The 18,427-nt window shown below is 39.5% G+C and overlaps 1 protein-coding gene across 2 annotated transcripts in view; it reads left to right on the forward strand.

Moving 5' to 3' along the window:
• The window catches only part of Pacs1 (phosphofurin acidic cluster sorting protein 1), a 190,224-nt gene that overhangs the window by 16,022 nt on the left and 155,775 nt on the right, over positions 1-18,427 (forward strand). The gene's annotated exons all lie outside the window — the stretch shown is intronic.

Below are 18,427 nucleotides of genomic sequence, written 5' to 3' on the forward strand. Positions count from 1 at the left end.
GGTGTGAAAATGGAAGATGGTCTCCTGAATCTAAGATGAGGCATAGGGTTGGCAGGCTTAGGACTTAGGAAGGTGGTATGTATTTACTTGTATTCCAGAAGGACCTAGTTCTAAGGCAGCCTCACTGATAAGTGAATGCCAGTCCCAGTGTGGTGAAGCTTCATCTTACTTAAATCCATTTAAGAGAACATTTGTAGAAGAATGACTGTTTAGGATTATGGTTGTCTTTGTTTTTTGTCAGGTATTTTCTCCTATTTTTATAATGTGTCTGGAGAAAAATCAGAAATTATCTCCTTAAAACTGTATGCCCGAAATGCTTTGACATTAAAATATTTTTTGAAAACAAGCTTTTTATTGAAGAATATAATGCACTTTAGTAAATGTGCACAAATAAGAGTATAGCTCAATACATTTTTTTTTTTTTTGCTCAATAGATTTTTACAAAATAAACTTAACTATGCAACCAACACCCAGATCAAGAAAGAAAATATTGCCAGTGGTCCCAGAGCCTCCATGAAACACCTCCAGTCTCAACCCATTTCACCCAGAAACCGCTGTTCTGACCTTCAGTACCACAAAGTAGTTTGCTTGTTTTTTGAGTTTTACAGAAATGGAATCATACAATATGTATTCTTTTTGTGTTGAGCTTCTTGCTCTCAACATTGTTTGTGAATTAATCCAAGTTTTTGCATGTTGTTATGCTTTCCTCATTTCTGTTGCTGTGTGGTATTGTGTTGCATGAATACATTATAATTCAGTTATTTATTATACTGTTGAGTAATTAGGTTGCTTCCAGCTTTTTAAATTTTTATTTTATTTTATTTATTTATTTTTGAGACAGGGCCTCACTATGTAGTTACAGTATGTAGTTTAGGCTGGTCTTGAAAATTCAGGCCTGCCTTGAACTCATGGCAATGTTCCTGCCTCAGTCTCCCGAGTCCTGGGATTGATTACGGGCATGTGCTACCATGCCTGGCTTTAAACATTTTTTTTATTGGTATATGTTTCCTGTACATAATGCTAACATTCCTTGTGAGAAGTTGGTACAAAGTACATAACACATGTTAATTCTTTTTTTTTTTTGTACCAAGGATCGAACTCAGAACCTTGTGCTTGCAAAGCAGATGTGGTGCCACTGAGCTAAATCCCCAGCCCCTTAATTCTTTTTTTAAAACCCTTCCTCTCCCCTCCTTACCCCCTCCCTCCATCTCTCAATCTCCTTCGCATTTGAGAAGGATTTATCTCCCTCCTTCCTATTATCTAACTTTTTTCTTTTCAGAATTGGGAATTGAACTCAGGACCGTGGGCTTGCCAGGCAGGCATGGTTTGCCACTAAGCTACATCCCTGGCCCTATCTTTTATTTTGTGCTTTATTTATATTTTCCATTTCTCATATAAGAGAAACCATGTGATATATAAGCGTGTGTGTCTGATTTATTTCACTTCACATTATAGTTTCAAGGTACCTCCATTTCCCTACAACTCAGGTTTATCCTTCTTTATGTTTGTTTGGGTTTTTGTTTGTTTTTTGAGACAGGTCGCACTGTAGTTCAGGCTGGCCTTGAACTCACTATGTAGCCCAGGCTGGCCTTGAACTTGCAGTGATCCTCCTGCCTCAGCCTCCCAAGTGCTGGGATTACAGGTGTGCACCACCATGCCTGGCTTATCCTTTTTTATGGCAGTGGCTTTAAAATCTGTTTTCTCATTTGACTGTACCTTGCCATCTGTGTTTGGATAAGTCTCTGTAACTCTTCTCTACCTGCTGCTACTTGGTTTCTTCTTTTAGTCAAAAGATACTCCATTGAGCACAGTTCTGTGCAAGTCACTGGTGCAGATTCTGAGATAACAGTAAACAAAAAAAAAGTTCCAGCTCTCATGGTTACTTTCTAGGGACAGAGTAGGCAGCAGACAGCAAACAAATGACTTAGCTGTAACAAGGTATGTCAGATGAGAAAAAGTAGGAAGAGGGGGAGGGCATAAGAAAGTATGAGGCAGGAAAAATGTTATTTTAAGCCAAGTGGTCTCAAAAAGCCTCAGAGAAGGTGAGGAAGCCTGGTGGAGCACCCATGAATGCAGGCCAAGTGAATTCTATGAGAAGAGCCTTCCTGGTAGAGAGAATGGGTAGTACACATAGGTTCCAGGACCATCTAGGAGGCCATTGTGGCTGAAGCCAAGTGAATAAGGGAGAGAGTAATAGGAGATAAAATCAGAGATGTAAAGGGACTAGACCCTTTCTTTTCTTTTCTTTTCTTTCTTTCTTTTCAGTGCTGGAGATTGAACTAAGAACTTTGCAGATGGTAGATGAGCACTCTACACCACAGGTCTCATAGGCCATTGTAGGACTTTGGCTTTGATCTTGAGTGAGAAGCCACTGTGGCAGAAAAGAAACATGGTGACTTCCACCTTAGAAGAACCACTGGCTCCATGTGCAGAATGGTCAGGTTGGGAGGCACATGTGATGATCTAGGTGTGAGCTGATGTTGGCTTGGGTGCTAGTGATGTAGATAAGGAATTAGTCAGATCCTGGGTATATTTTCAAGCCTAAAGTATTTGCTTGTCAATTGAATTTGAGGTATGACAGAGAAAAAGGATTCAAAGATGACTATAACATTTCACATAACTTTTCTGTGTCCTTTTTCTGTTTTCTCTTCACGTAACTTTTCTGTGTCCTTTTTCTGTTTCCTCTTTTTTTGTTGTTTGTTTTTGTTTTCAATTGAATTCAGGACCTTGTGCTTGCCAGGCAGGCAAGGTGCCACTGAGCCCCATGTTTTCTTTTCAAGTCATTATTGTCATCTCATTTTTAGTGATGTTATGAGAATGAGATCTTTGTAACAGGGCTCTCTCTTTAGAGTTCTTTGAGAATTTGTTTGCACTTTTGCTGTTTGTAATGAATTAAAAATAAATTTCCTTGGGAGTTCGCTGGGTAATAAAACAATCCGTAGGTTGGCACGTGAATGTGTTAAAAATCTAAGTAAGGCTTTTTTGTGCTTTATACCATGATGTAGCCATTGGAGCAGCTGAGTCTCAGCATCTCTAATTGTTCTGGTGCCATATTTGCTTTGTGTGCCATCTCTTCTGTGATCTGTTTATTTGATGATTTTTGAAGAGATGATCTATTGCACAAGCAATTAATAACTGTAGCTTAAATCATCTGTCACTAACCAGTGAAATTGTAAAGTCAAAAACATTATTGGTTTGTTTGCTTTGTTTTTTTTTAAATGATTGGCTTGCTACAGCAGACAGCCTGTCTGTGCTTCCTAGAAGCTTCTCTGTAAGGAGAAATCCTGTTGCAGAATGATCTAATTTGTGTAATCTTGAAGGTGGAGCTATTTTTGAAAGAGAACAGAAAAATAATGGAGCCCTTTGCCTGTGAATGCCAAACTGGATCTTACTGATTTAAAAGGAAAAGGACTCAGATCTTGTAGTTTGAACTCCAGTTTCCCTCCTGTTTTGCTCACCACTTCCAGATTAAGTTTATGAAAGATGTACTTAGATAATTGCTCTTTGTTTTTTTTTTTAACCTTTTAGATAAGCGTATTATTATATTTGTGATTTGGATGATGTGAATTGCATAAAAGAACAGTTACTGTGTTCAGAAGTTAGGATTCTTTTTACTGTTCTCAAGATACATGTTTTGTAACTGATTCTCAATCCTGTCCGATTCTATAGCTTTTTTTCTATCCTCAAATGAAATTCCCAGGTAATGAAACCTACTGACATATCTGCAATGTCTAACAACAATATAAAGGAAAAAACAAAAGGAACATTATTTGTAGTAAAGTATGTATTTCTCAAAAGACAAATGTAAATCTTCACAGCATGTTAGAAACCATAGTTATCAGGTGCTTTTAGGTATGTATAGCTTCATCTTTGTGAATTTGACACCTATAGAGGCTGAACAGGTATACTACATTGGTGACTCAGATGATACGTGGATGCCATTGGTGATAGTTTCCTGAAATGGTGAATAAAATTTTTATGAATTTCAAAACAAAACAGAATAAATCTTTTGTCTATTTACCTGGTAGTTTCATTCCTGGAAAATTCATTGTATGTTAAATAGTAACAAAATACTTAGTTTCTCTATAAAGTCTCTTGAAGTACAGTCCATCTGAAGTTGACTTTTGTGTGTAGTGTGAGATGGAGGTTAAGATACATTTCTCCTGAGAGAAGGTGAGCCGGTCCCAGTACCTGGAAGGAAGCTCCCCCGCCACCATCCCAAGCTCCTAGGGCAGAGAATCTGAGCTGGTCCCAGCACCCAGAAGGAAGCTCCCCAGCCGCCATCCCAAGCTCCTAGGGCAGAGAAGGTGAGCTGCGTGGGCGCCAGAAGCACCCCCCCCCCCCGGAAATGAGAAGACACATAAACAAGCCTCAAAAACAGACTTTTGGATCACCTACAGCAACCCCAAAGGGAAACGAGATGGAACAATCTGATACTCAGCCACTTGGACTCTCTGAACTGGCAACAAAAGAGGATCTGGGAAAAATGAAATCAGAAATAATTACTCAGATTATAGCAAAGAGTTTGCTCATGGTGCAAGACATGATTAATAAATCTAGAGAGGACACAGATAAAAAAATAGAGGATCTGAGGAACATGATGGAATCCCAACATAGAAAACAAATGGAATCCGTAAAACAGATGCAAACATTTCCAGGAGATTAAAAACTCCATCGAAAGTCTACACAGCAGAATGAACCAATGTGAGGATAGAATTTCAGATATAGAAGAAAAGATTGCAATTAGTGACCAGGAAAAGAAAAATTGCTTTAAAATTGTAAAGGAACATGAGAAATCAATCCAGCAGCTGCTAGATGATGTAAAGAAGAATAACATAAGACTGATTGAAGTCAATGAAGAAAGAGGAGAGAGTGCAGATGACATAAGGAGGGATTCACAGGAGGGATGGCAGAAAACTTCCCAAGGAGGGGAAAAGAACTTCACATACATTTCTCCTAATATGGGAGTTCGTTAACTCTGAACCATTTATTTAAAAGGTTATCCATTTTCAGCTAGGCATGGTGGTGCGTGCCTGTAACTCCAGCACTCTGGTAGGCTGCAGCAAGAGGATCACAAGTTTGAGCCCAGCCTAGGCAACTTAATGAAACTCTGTCTCAAAATAAAAGGACTTGGGATGTAGCTCAGTGCAGAGCACCTGGGTTGAATATCCAGTGCTGGGGTGAGGGATGTGGGATCCATTTTCCTCTGTACCACATTGTCATCTTTCATCATAAATCCAGTGACTTTTGCATGTGGTTCTAGTTTTATAACTTTTCCTTTTTTGTTTTTTGGGACAGGATCTCATGTAATTCAGGCTAGCCTTGAACTCACTGTAGCCCAGGCTAGCCTCAAATTTACACCAATCTTCCTGCTTCAGCCTCCTAAGTGCTAGGATTATAGGTGTGTGCTCTTTTTCTTTTTTTGGTACTGGAGATTGAACCCAGAGCTTTGCACATGTTAGTCAAGTGCTCTACTGTTGAGCTACATTCCAGCCCTTCTTTATTTTGTTCTTTTTTTTTTGGTGCTGGGGATAGAACTTAGGACCTTGTGCTTGCAAGGCAGGCACGGTGCCACTGAGCTAAATCCCCGGCTGCCCTTTTTAATTTTGGGATAGTCATGTTAAGTTGCTCCTGGTTTGGCCTCCTAAGTAGCTGGGATTATAGTATACACTACCATGCCTGACATAGTTTTAGACATTCCATTCTATACCGTTGGTCAGTTTGTCCATCCTTGCACTAATGTTCCTTTGTTTCAATTACTATGTTATAAGGCCTGTTACCTGGTGTTGTACGTCTTACAGCTTTTGCTTCTTTGTAATTGTCTTAACTAGTCTTTATCCTTTGCTTTTTTTGGTTTTTTGAGACAGGGTCTTACAATGTAGTTCAGGCTGGCCTTGAACTCACTATATAGCCCAAGCTGGGCTGAGATGGGAATCCTGCCTCAGCCTCCCAAGACCTAGAATTATAGGCCTGGGCCACCACCCTGCTCCTTTGCGTTTCCTTAGGAATTTTAGAATCAACTTTTTGACTTCCTTAAAGTTTTGTGTGTTTTTTTTAAACTGGGTGTGGTGGCAAATGCCTGTAATCCCAGTTACTCAGGAGGCCAAGGCAGGGGGATAGCAGATTTGAAGACAGCCTGGGCAATTTAGTAAAACACTACCTCAAAATAAAAAGGGCTGGGGATATAGCTCAGTGCTCCCTGGGTTCAAATTTTTTTTTTTGGTATCGGGGATCGAACTAGGGTCCTTGCGCTTGTGCAGCAGGCGACGAAACCACTGAGCTAAATCCCTGACCCTCGGGGTTCAATTTCTAGTTGTGCTAAAAGCAAACACCTAACACCTTGGCCTTTTGGTGAGGGAGACTTTATTTTGGATTGCATTGGATATATGAATTAATTTGGAGAAAATTGAAATCTTTTAAAATACTGAATTTCCCAATTCATGGACAAGATATGTTCCCCTATCTTTTAGTCTTGTTTAATTGGTCCTGTGCTTGCTTGCTTTGGCGAGCGCCCACACACACACAAACATGCACACACCCCTGGTTTTTCATCAGACTGAGTCTTACTATGTAGTTCAGGCTGGCCTTGAACTCACTATGTAGTCTACGCTGGCTTCAAACTCACGGCAGTCCTCCTGCCTCAGTCTCCCAAGTGCTGGGATTACAGTCATGGGCCACCACACCCAGCCTTTTTTTTTAGCATAGACATATTCGATATCTTTCTTCACATGTATTCTCAAGTATTTGATATTTCTAAATATTAGAGCTAATTTTGTTAACTGTGACTTTAGAATTTTTTTTTTTTTTTTTTTTTTTTTTTTTAGTACCAGGGATTGAACTTGGGTCCTTGTGCTTGTGAGGCAGGTGGCGGAACCACTGAGCTGAATCCCTGGCCCTGTTAACTGTCATTTTGTATGCTTTTTCTTATAGAGGAGCCTGTAACTTTTTTTTTTTTTTTGGTACTGTGGATCGAACTCGGGTCCTTGCGCTTGTGCAGCAGGCTGCGAAACCACTGAGCTAAATCCCCAGCCCCAGGAGCCTATAACTTTTGTATAAGCTTTAAGTCATACAAAATCTGGTTCTGTCTCCAGGGGGAATATTTTCTCTTACATGAGTGTTGGGAAGCTAGTCATTTTTTTTTTTTTGTACCAGGGATCAAACTCAGGACCTTGTGCTTGCAAGACAGGCATGGTGCCACCTAGCTAAATCCCTGGCCCACTAGTCATTTTTTAATTGTATAGGATATGAAAATTTCCACATGTGTGTTGTAGGATGTCCAGCATTCTTGCTTTTTCTGCCTCTGAATGTTGGTATGGTAGTATATCGTGTGACAATTCAGAAAGCATGTTTATAAGCATCAGCCCACCATGACTCTGTTGAGACTTACAATTTTGCTTTATTATACTTTTTGGTTTGTTTTGGTACTGGGGATCGAACTCGGGACCTTATACTTGCGAGGCAGGCGGTGGAACCTCTGAGCTAAACCCCAGCCCTTGAATAATTTTTTGAAGTATCCATTCAAGTGTTTTTTCCATTTTTAAAGTCAGTATGTTTGTCTTTTTCTCTTTATATATTACAGATCAAGTCACTGATGAGACATGTATATTTCTGTGTGTTTATGTTTGTGTCTGATACAGGAATGATTGAAAATATGGTGAAAACATAAAGTTGAAAAATTTATTACAATAAAAGACACATTGGGCCAGGGGTGTAGCTCAGTGGTTCCACCACCTACCTCGCAAGCATGAGGACCTGAGTTTGATCCCTGGTACCAAAAAAAAAAAAAAAAGACACATTGCCATTAATCTCCCTCACAGTACTTCCCCTCACTTCAAATGTATTTATCCCATTATTTTTGCCACTTTCTGAAGCAATTCTAGAAGTCCTTTTTTGTGAGTGTTTTTATGAGGTGTGATAAAAAAAAGTAAATGCTGCTGCCGAGGGCCATCCAAAATATTATAATGTGTATTCTACCTTATTCACTGGATTGGTCACCATACAATTTGTGGCTCATCCCCAAAATCAAAATATCTATGAAAGGAAAATGTTTTGAATCCATTCAGAACATCGAGGCATTCGATGCAATGCAATTGCATTTATGCAATTAAAGACATGACAGAAGATTTCCAGAACTGCTTCAGAAAGTGCCAAGAATGATGGGTTAAGTGTGTTTGAAGCAAGAAGGAGAGGTATTTTGAGGGAGATTAATGGCAATATGTCTTTTACTGTAATACTTTAAAAAAAATTTAAACAGTATATCTTGATTATATCATATATTTTCTTCCTGTTTGTGAACTAGGAGGAACAGTCACATCCTTCTTACCCCACTCTGCTTCCTAAACTGTGTTAACATTTTATTGTATTTACTGTTACACTATCTCTCTCTCTAAATTAGTTTTTCTAAGCCATTTGAAACCAACTTATATAAATGGTGCCCTATTACTCTTAAATATTTGTATTTATTTTCCCCAATCAAGGCTGCCCCTAATAAACATTATTCATACCTCACTAAGGCAATTAGCAGTGATAAAATCCCATTGTATAACACAGACAATCCTATCTACATTTTGCCAGTTGCCTCGGTATGTCTTTTCCAGTTTAGTTCTAAGATCCCATCCAGGAACATGCTTTATACTTAGTTATCATGTCTCTTCATGTCCTCAGATCTAGATAATACTTTAATTTTTTTCCTGTCATTCATGTTCTCAACAGTTTTATGTTCAGGAGGATGATCTTCAAACTAAATCCCTTAATATTGCCTCATGACCAGACTTAGGTCTTGATTTCTTGGCAGAAACAAGGAAGTCACAAAAAAAAGTTGTTGCAGTATTCCTAAAAAATCATATAAAGGGACACATGATATTAACCAGTTCTATTACTGCTGATGTGAATCCTGATCACCAGATTGTGTTGGTGTCTGCCAGGTGTCTGTTTTTCTCTACTGTAATACCATTATTTTTCCCTTCATAATTGATGAGTATTTTGTGCAGAAACAATTTGAGATTGTGCCAATGTCCTTTTCTTTATCAAACTTCAATCACTACAGTGTGGTTGCCAAATGATGACATTTTTGTTTCTGTTATTTCTCCTACATTTGCAATTTTGGCTTTGTAACGATGAGCTTTTCCTTCTTTCTACTGTGGACCCATGGATTTATATTTTACTCACTGGGCTGTAATTTGTTAAAATCACTATGTTGATGCTCAAGTTACTGCAGATCTGGTTAGTGGGAGCCCTTCATGCTGTTTACCTTTTACCTGTCCTTACCGTTCTTCAAACACTTTATAATTTTCTAGAACGAGGTGTTCCAGGCCCATCTTTATATTTTCCCCACCCCAGCTCTAGAACCAGCTCTTTCCCTAAGAAGTCCTGGGCTTTTTAGTTTGGAGGATAGTGTTTAGAAACCAGTATCTGGAAAATTGTGCCTGCTACAAGATGTCATTGCTTCTGGTGCTCTCAGGCAGAGCCAGAAAATGTGTGTATGCATTATACAGTAACACTACACACACACACACACACACACCTCTTTCTGTATCTATTTCTGTATATGTCTTTAATATTTATTTTTTGGTACTGGGGATCGAACTCGGGACCTTGTACTCATGAGGCAGGCGGTAGAACCACTGAGCTAAGTCCCCGGGCCTCTGTATATGTCTTTAACAAATGATATCTCAACTGTCCAACCTTACCCTTTTTTTATGTTTGTAAATACATTTTCTAAGATGGAGAAATCTTTCATTATCCCTCATATATTTGTTTGCTCATTATACCTGGTTTTCCAGCTACTCTGGCCTTCTCCATCTGCTGCTTCTATACTCACACACCTTCAGGGGAAGGGTAGTCAGGAATGAGGAAGAGTATGAGATATTCCTGAGGTCTTAGACCTGATATGCCATCAAAGAACATGTAAGTTGGGGAAATGGTAGTAGGATGGTGTGTTCATTGGTTTTAGCAGGGAAACGAATGTTTTTGCATTTGTTAAAATTATTTTTCGTGCCATTGAAGATACAGGCCCAGGACATAGGACTGGAGCTGATAGATAATGCTGGAGAGAGAAGGTCCCTTCAGGGAGAGCTATGTTGGACTTGGCATCAGGAGCTATTCACAGTGGAGCAGAGATGACTGGGATTTTTTCCTTCTATATCAGGATCCTGTGTATTTATGCTTAAAGCATTAAGTTCTGTCCTTTGAAAAACTATCCATTTTCAGAAGCAAGTTTTATTCATTTTATATAATGTGGGCTGAGGGAATCTTGTGCTAAGTATAGCATTGTGAGTTTGCTAGGGTTTCTGAAGTACTTAAGGCATTTTAAAATTCGAAACCAGAGCTACCTGATGACAACTTCTTGGTGTGTTTTCCAAAATTAAAGCAACCAAGGCTAGCAGTGATAATTAGCCTCACTGAATAGCTGAAGCAGGATTTTTTTCTTCTCCTTTTGTACTAGAAAGAGGATTTGTAGTGGAGCTAAGAATTGGATTAATGAATGCTTAATAAGTGGAACAGGGCCAGGGATTTAGCTCAGTGGTTTCGCTGCCAGCTGCGCAAGCATGAGGACCCGAGTTCGATCCCCAGTACCAAAAAAAAAAAGTGGAACAGACACATGATTCTCTGTGTGTATGTGTTTGTGTGTATGTGTGTGTGTGTGTGTGCGCATTGGGAACAACCTAGGACCTACCTTGTGCATGCTAGGCAAGCAGTGTACCACTGAGCTACAGCCCCAACCCCACACATGATTCTGATGGCACTCTGGAATGAGGGTAGCTAGCCCTGATGACCACTACGATTCCATTGGAATGATAATGATAATAATGATGATGATGGGGTACTGGGACTTGAACTCGGGACGGGCCTTGAGCTTGCGAGGCAGGTGGCGGAACCACTGAACTAAATCCCCAGTCCATGATTATATTATTATTAAAATACTGGTTGCCTTGGAACCTATAGTGGAGAATATTAATGCAGTCAACCTTTTGTGTGCATGTGTGGTACTGGAGATTGAACCCATGGCCTTCATACTGAGCTACAACCTCAGACTGTTTTAAATTTTTTCTTATTTTGAGCCAGAGTCTTGCCAAGTTGCCCAGTCTGGGTTCAAACTTGCTGATCTTTCTGCCTCAGCCTCCCCGAATGCTCGAATTACACACAATTTCCTTTTTTAGGAACCAAAATCTTGTTTTCCTTACACCCTACTGGCTCCTTGAAAATGGAGGGAAATAATTGTTATTTTCTTCTTTTAAGCTCAGAGCTGGAGATCACCCATGATCTCTATATAAATGGTACAGTCGCAAAGAAAAAGGTCCTTAAGATTTCATTTTGATGGGGGCGGGGGAGAAGTGAAAGATAGTTCTGTTACTGTTTTTCCCTCTGGTCTGTTTGGTTTCATTCTGTTTTCAAATAATTGCAACAGAACATTAAATGTCCATTGGCCATTACACGTGAAGCGCTGAGAAGCTGTGGAGATGAGGGTGTTCAGGCCTGTCCTTAAGGAGCTCAGCCTCTTAGTGTAAACAGCGCAGTGCAATGCAGAGCGGATTGACGTTAAGTAGTAACTAGTTCCATGTGCTGAGGTGGCATAGGGAAAAGGCACTAATTGCTGTATAGAATCTGGCATTGAATTGAAATGTTTTTTTCAACTTTTTGTTCTGGAAAAAGTTTTAAATATGCAAAAATAGAGAAAAATGTGTAATGAATCCTGTGTGCTCATCATCCAGCTTCATCATCACTGTCAGTGTTGTTTTACCTGCATTCCTATTCCTTTGCTCTCACTTTCACCCCCACCTCCTCCCCAGATTATTTTGAAGCAAATCTCAGATATCATAGTATTTCTTCTATAACAATTTCAATATGTATCTCCAGAAAATGGGAATACCTTAAAACAATACATAACCACAATATCATTAGCTCTCTGAAAATAAGTAACAGCGAGTCCTTAATTTTCCAGTTTGCTGGGCTTTGATACAATTGAACTGAACTTTACAAAGAGTATTTTCATAGGTGTTTGGGAGAAAGGGAATTCAGGTTGAGAGAACAGCATATGCAAAATCAGGGGAGGTGTACAAATGAAAGGTAATAAAAATCTGATATAGGGCTGAGGCACTGAGTGAGGAAATAAAATTACAAATGAGTCGTGGCAGAGGTAAACTTAGTGGGATTTTCCAGTTGAGGGTAGCATTTCTTCTGTTTCTTGTTAACAGTATTTGAGTGGTCATTTTGAACCATATAGAACAGGAGCAGCATAGTAGGGCACGCTGACCAAATCCTGCTTGCAGCCAGTGTTTATAAATAAAGTTTTATTGGAACACAACCATACCCATTCATTTTTGTATTGTGTTTGACTGTTTTCACTCTACAGTGGCAGAGCTGAGTAATTACAACAGAAACCCTATCCTGAGAAAGCCCCAAATCTGTACTATTTGCTAGCCCATTAAAGAAAAAGTTTGACAACCTCCAATCAATAAGAAACCAGGGGTCGGGGATTTAGCTCAGTGGTTCTGCCTCCTGCCTCCCAAGCACAAGGTCCCGAGTTCAATCCCCGGTACCAAAAAAACGAAAAAAAAAAGAAACCAGGCCCTGGTCTACTGCTGTCAGAGGAGCTGTGTCAAATATGTTGATGAGCAACAGTCATGGTTTTGCTATATAGTACATGGAGTCAGAAGCCTTGGAGTTTGTTTTGCTTTGTTTTTATCATTCACTCTAGTTTGAGAAAGTGTCTCTAGGAGTTTCTCTTGCAGTTTAATTGTTACTTAATTTTAGTCAGGTTTTCTTTTTTTTTTTTTATCTTTCATTCACTACTCTTTTGTCAGGACTTAGATCAGTGCCAAAATACTTGGTAAACACCTAGTAAATAGTTATTAAAAAAGTGACTGCTTTAGTCTTTTTGCTTTTTTTCTACATTAGGCACATTTGGAGGGTCTAAGGGATAATAAGGATGATATATTTGTAGGTGGCAGGGATGCTATTAAGTAAATCTGTTGTAATTTCTCCCTAACAAAGTTTAGAAAATTGTTTCATCAATACAATAAGCTAGCTTACTTGCCGGCCCTTCCTTCCTTCCTTCCTTCCTTCCTTCCTTCCTTCCTTCCTTCCTCCCTCTTTATGTGTGTATTTATTTTTTTCTTGGCTTTTTTTGAGACAGGATCTCACTTTGTAGTTCAGGAGGACCTTAAACTCACTATGTAGCCCAGGCTGGCCTCAAACTCTTGGGAATCCTTCTGCCTTGGTTTCCTAATTGCTAGAATTATGCCTAGCAAGACAGTGAGTATTAAGCAACAATTAAAGCTAGTAATCATGAGGACTGTAGAAATATATGATAATGTTTATGAAGTGTCACAATCTTATGCACACTGTCTCTGTATAGTACAAAGTCTGGATGATAATGCAGAAATGAAATCATTGTACAAAACAGTGGACATTTAGATTTTTTTTTCTCTGCAAAATTTTCTTTACTACTACTGCTTACTCAGTCTTTCAATAATGATTTTGAAAACATACAAACTTTTCATGCCTCTCCCCTACTTTTTGCCCCACAAAGATCAGAAATTATAGTTTATATTAAATCTCTAAAATTGGAAAGGTGGATGAGCATTATAGATAACTTCATCCTGTAATATACTATTGCCATATACTTCCCAGTAGGAAGTATGCCTATAAGTAAGTATCCTTGGTTGGAGTCTGGTTTGGGTTTATAAGCTTACATTTAGATGGAGGCCCTGAGATGCTCATTCTGGCTGGCTTATTCATCTTTTCCTATGAAGGTAGCATTTTCTAAAGGATGGAGTCACTGGGAGTAATCATTTGGTTTTCTTCCCATTTCACATTTAAAATGTAATGAGTCTTTTCTTTGTACCTCAGTTTCTCCATGTGCAAAAGTATGGTCCTTTATTTATTTCCCAAGGGTGTGGTGAATTTGGAATCATTTTAGTTAAATATTAAGTAGGTCTTTGTGTTTTTTCTGCCAAATTACATTTCTATGATACAGTAAGCCCTTACTTCTAGGCTTCTTGTAAGCATTCTTGGCAGAGTCTGGATTTCTGCAGCACAAAACAAAATTTGGAAAGATTTTGAGGTTTCAGAAGCCATCCAGCCAGCCTGCCTGCCTGTTTGCCTGCCTTCTTTCCTTCTTTCCTTTATTTAGTGGTCCTGGGTTTGAACCTAGGGCCTTTGCACTGAGCTATATCCCTAGCCCTTTAAAGTTTTAAAAAATTTTTGCCAGGCATGGTGGCACATGCCTGTAATTCCTGCACTTAGGAGGTTGATGCAGGAAGATCACCACAAGTTCAAGGCCAGCCTGGACTATGCAGTGAGTTCCTGTCTCAAAAAACTAAAAAACAAAAACAAAAATTAACTTTTAATTTTTATTTTTAATAATTTAAAAATATATAAACTTCTATGATTCTCCCTTACTTCTTATCTCTTTGCACCATGTCCAGAAATATAACGCATTGATCAGAAATTAGAGATTATATTAAAGTTGCTAAATCACCCAGGCATACACCAACATACCCAGCAGAAGCCTACTTCTTGAAGGAGTATTACCTCCTAGGTTAGCAAATGGGATTTTGATCAAGTACCTATCCCCATTTAATTCAAATTAGAACCCAGTCCTCCAAGTGATTTATTAGAGTCTATGAAATGACTCCCTGGCCTTCTTGCCGCTTATCAATCTGACTGCCTTCCTCTTGGGTCAATTCATTGTAAACACAGGATTCTGCTCTTCCTTAAAAATGTCATGAGGGCTGGGGATTTAGCTCAGTGGTGCCACCACCTGCCTCGCAAGTGTGAGCTTCTGAGTTTGATCCCTGGTACAAAAAAAAAAAAAAAATGTCAGGCATGATCTGCCTTGACCTTTTTACTCCCTTTGACCTGAAGATAATTATTTTTTTCTTTCTCCTTCTTAAAGTGTTTGCTCAAGAAGTCACCTTCCCAGTGAGGTCTATAAACTCCCGTATAAGGCCGAGGATTTAGTTCAGTTGTTCTGCCGCCTGCCTCGAAAGTGCAAGGACCTGAGTTCGATCCTCGGTATCAAAAAAACCCCTCCTGTATTGCTCATCTTTCCTGTTGCTGGAACAAAATACTTGACACCTGCAACTTAATGGAGGAGAGATTTATTCTGTTTATTCTGGCTCAGTTTCAGAGGTTTCAGTCGATGAAGAGCTGATTCCAAGGCAGCAAGATCTTGGTGGAAAAGCATAGTAGAGCAGACCTGCTCACTTTGTGGCAGCTGGGAAGAACATATGTGTGTGTGTGTGTATTTTTTGTTTTTTGTTTGTTTGTTTGCTTGTTTTAACTTTTTTTTTTTTTTGGTACTGGGGATCAAACTCGGGTCCTTGCGCTTGCGAGACAGGTGGCTGAACCACTGAGCTAAATCCCCAGCCCCTTATGTGTGTATTTTAAAGAGTGTGTTTGAAAGAGGACCAGCAAGAAATATACCCTCCAAAGGCATACCTCCAGTTACCTACCTCCAGCTAGGCTGTACCTCCTACCAGCACATTCAGCTGTGAACATTAGTGGATTAATCTCCAGATAAGTACAGCACAGCACCCCCTTATTTTGTCAACCCTCCAGGAGTTTGGTTTTTTTTTTGGTACTGGGAATTGAACTCAGGACCTTGGGCTTGCCAGGCAGGTGGGGCGCCACTGAGCTAAACCCCCAGCCCTCTCCAGGAGTCTTAGTACAATCAAATTGACAATTAAAACTAATGATGCAAGGGCCAGGGATTTAACTCAGTGGTTCCGCCACCTGCCTCGCAAGCACTAGGTCCCGAGTTCAATCCCCGGTACCAAAACAAAAAACAAAAAAAACTAATGATGCAGCTTCTTTCCCCTACATAACTTTTGTTGCTGCTTCTTCATAGCACTTGCTGACCTCTACCATACTTATTTCCTTATATATTATGTGTATTGTTTATCATCTCTCCCACCTCTATCTAGAAGGGAAGCTCCACGAGGGCAGGATTTGCTCAATGTTAGATTGGGGTCAAACTCATAATAAATTTGGTAAATGTTTATTAAATGAATGAAATGGCTGGAGCACTGAGTTTCACCTGCCTAGACTTTCTTATTTATATGATTATTATTTCTGCATTGCATTAATCTCAGGGTTGCTGTATTTTCCCTCTGATGATCAAGGAGGAAACATCTCTTGGTTCTTCCCTGACATTACTAAGAAAGGCTGAAGAGTTCAAGGAAATGTTTTGGGTACTAAGAACAATATAATAACCAGAAGAGAGAATGCAAGTATTACAACAGTCTAACTTAGGACTCTTGATCTGCTCTCATATTTTGCAGTTCATATCCTAATCTACCCATTCATTTATCATGAAAAATCTGTTTCTAAATTCAAAGGACTAGTACTGATTTTGCCTTGTGGTCCATCTTATAACCTGCACTAAGGAGCTTCCTTTCGTACATCTTTTTTTTTCTTTTTTCTTTTTTGGTGATACCCGGGATTGAACTCAGGACCTTGTGGTTGCCAGGCAGGTGCAGTACCACTGAGCTACATCCCTGGTCCTCCTTTCATACATCTTGACAGCTGGACCAAGAGAAAGCCTGTTTGCTCGCTTGATTGTGGTATTAGTGTGCTTGGGCTGTCATAACAAAAGACTATAGACTAGGTTATTTAAACAACAGATACGAATTTTCTTATAGTTCTGGAGACTAGAAGTCCAAGATCAAGATGTCAGCAGGGTTGTGTTTTGGTGAGGTGTCCCTTCTTTTTTGTTTGTTTTTTGGTACCAGGGATTGAACTCGGGACCTTGAGCTTGCAAGGCAGGTGCCGGAACCACTGAGCTAAATCCCTGGCCCAAGGTGTCCTTTCTTGACTTGCAGACAGCTGCTTTTTTTCTGTATCCTCACATGGCCTCTCCTCTTTGTGCAGAAGATGGGAGGCGGGGAGCACCTTACCACCTCACTCAACCTTAATACCGCCTTAGTATTTGGGCCCTGTCTCCGTCACATTGCAGATTAGGCTTTATATTAATTGGGGAACAGTGTGATTCAGTCCCCAACAGACACTCTTTCTTTGACCAGAACAATTAACTTTACACTTTAGGTGAGATATCTCACAAAGTGAGATGGCCTTCATTTACTTTTTCATTTAGCACTTACTGAAAACCAACCACATGCCAAACTCCCAGCCAGACACAGGGGCTGTTTTGTACCTGCCATCATAAAGCTCACAGACCAGTAGAGGAGGCAGAGGTAAACAGTTTCCAAGGTGGGGGTGAGTAGGAGGCATGTGTCTGTGTCAGGCAAAGTTTGTTTGAGAAAGTCACATATGTTCTTACAGCAAGTCTGTCGATAAGTATGTCCATAGTTTATTACACATTAGCAGATGAGTCAGATCATCCTTCTTGTCATCTCTGTCATCACCATTCACATGTACAGTAACAAGAAATCAGGGTCTCAGACTCTGACTTGAGCCCTCTTCCATGGGCTTCACTGGGCCATAGTTCTTCAGCTGTAGTTACTCAACCCCTTTCTTGGACATTTGCCTCCCAAGCCTTTTATTGTGTAGTTTCAACCACCAGTGACTTTTGTCTTCATATCTGATTAAAAGCTATTGATTTTTTTTTCCTCAATAAGTTTAGTGGAGGGCCAGGGATTTAGCTCAGTGGTGCTGCCGCGTCCTGAGTTTGATCCCCGGTACTAAAAAAAAAAAGTTTAGTGGAACCTTTAATCTCTTCTGATCTCCTAGCTGTCTGCTAAGACAATTCCTGGTGTTAAGTGAAAGCTGTTCCTGTCAGGGCCTATTGTTTTCCATTAATAAATGATAAGATTGTAAACCAACACTAATATTCTGTTTATGAAATTGCAATTACTGATGAAGCATTTTGTGAAATTCTTACTATAGTGAATTGTACAAGTGATTTGATAAGTTATAGCTCCAGAGAATTCCTCATATAATAAGCCAATATTTCTTTCTCAAGGGGATACAAATAACATTAAATTAAGTTTATCTTAGTTGCCATTCACTTTAAACTGCTCTGGTTTTCCTGCCTGTGTCCTCACACGTTTATGAGAGTACGGATAATTGATTTCACTAACCAGCATGGAGGGAATAGCCTTTTCCTGCCTTAATCTTACTGGTTTTGAAATGAAGAAGTGCTTCTTATGTGCACTATTGCTTTGTTATCCCTTTGAAAACTTCCAACATTTTTACCAAGTGCTTCCTGATTTTTTTTTTTTTTTTTGGTACCAGAGATCGAACTCGGGACCTTGCACTTGCGAGGCAGGTGGTAGAACCAGTGAGCTAAATCTCCACCCCAGTTCTTCCTGATTTTAATAGCACATCTTTACTTCATAGCACATTCCACAAAAAAACCTATTCTCACAGATATTCTCTGTGATCCTTTCATTTCTGCAGGTCCTTTCCCTAAGCATTTGTCTATGATGTATTGTTTAAGTGTATTGTTCTTGTGTTGTAAACT

This window comes from Heterocephalus glaber, unplaced genomic scaffold (assembly GCF_053883595.1).
Source record: "Heterocephalus glaber isolate CG9 unplaced genomic scaffold, H.glaber_assembly_v1.0 deba00000594, whole genome shotgun sequence".
Classification (NCBI taxonomy): domain Eukaryota; kingdom Metazoa; phylum Chordata; class Mammalia; order Rodentia; family Bathyergidae; genus Heterocephalus; species Heterocephalus glaber.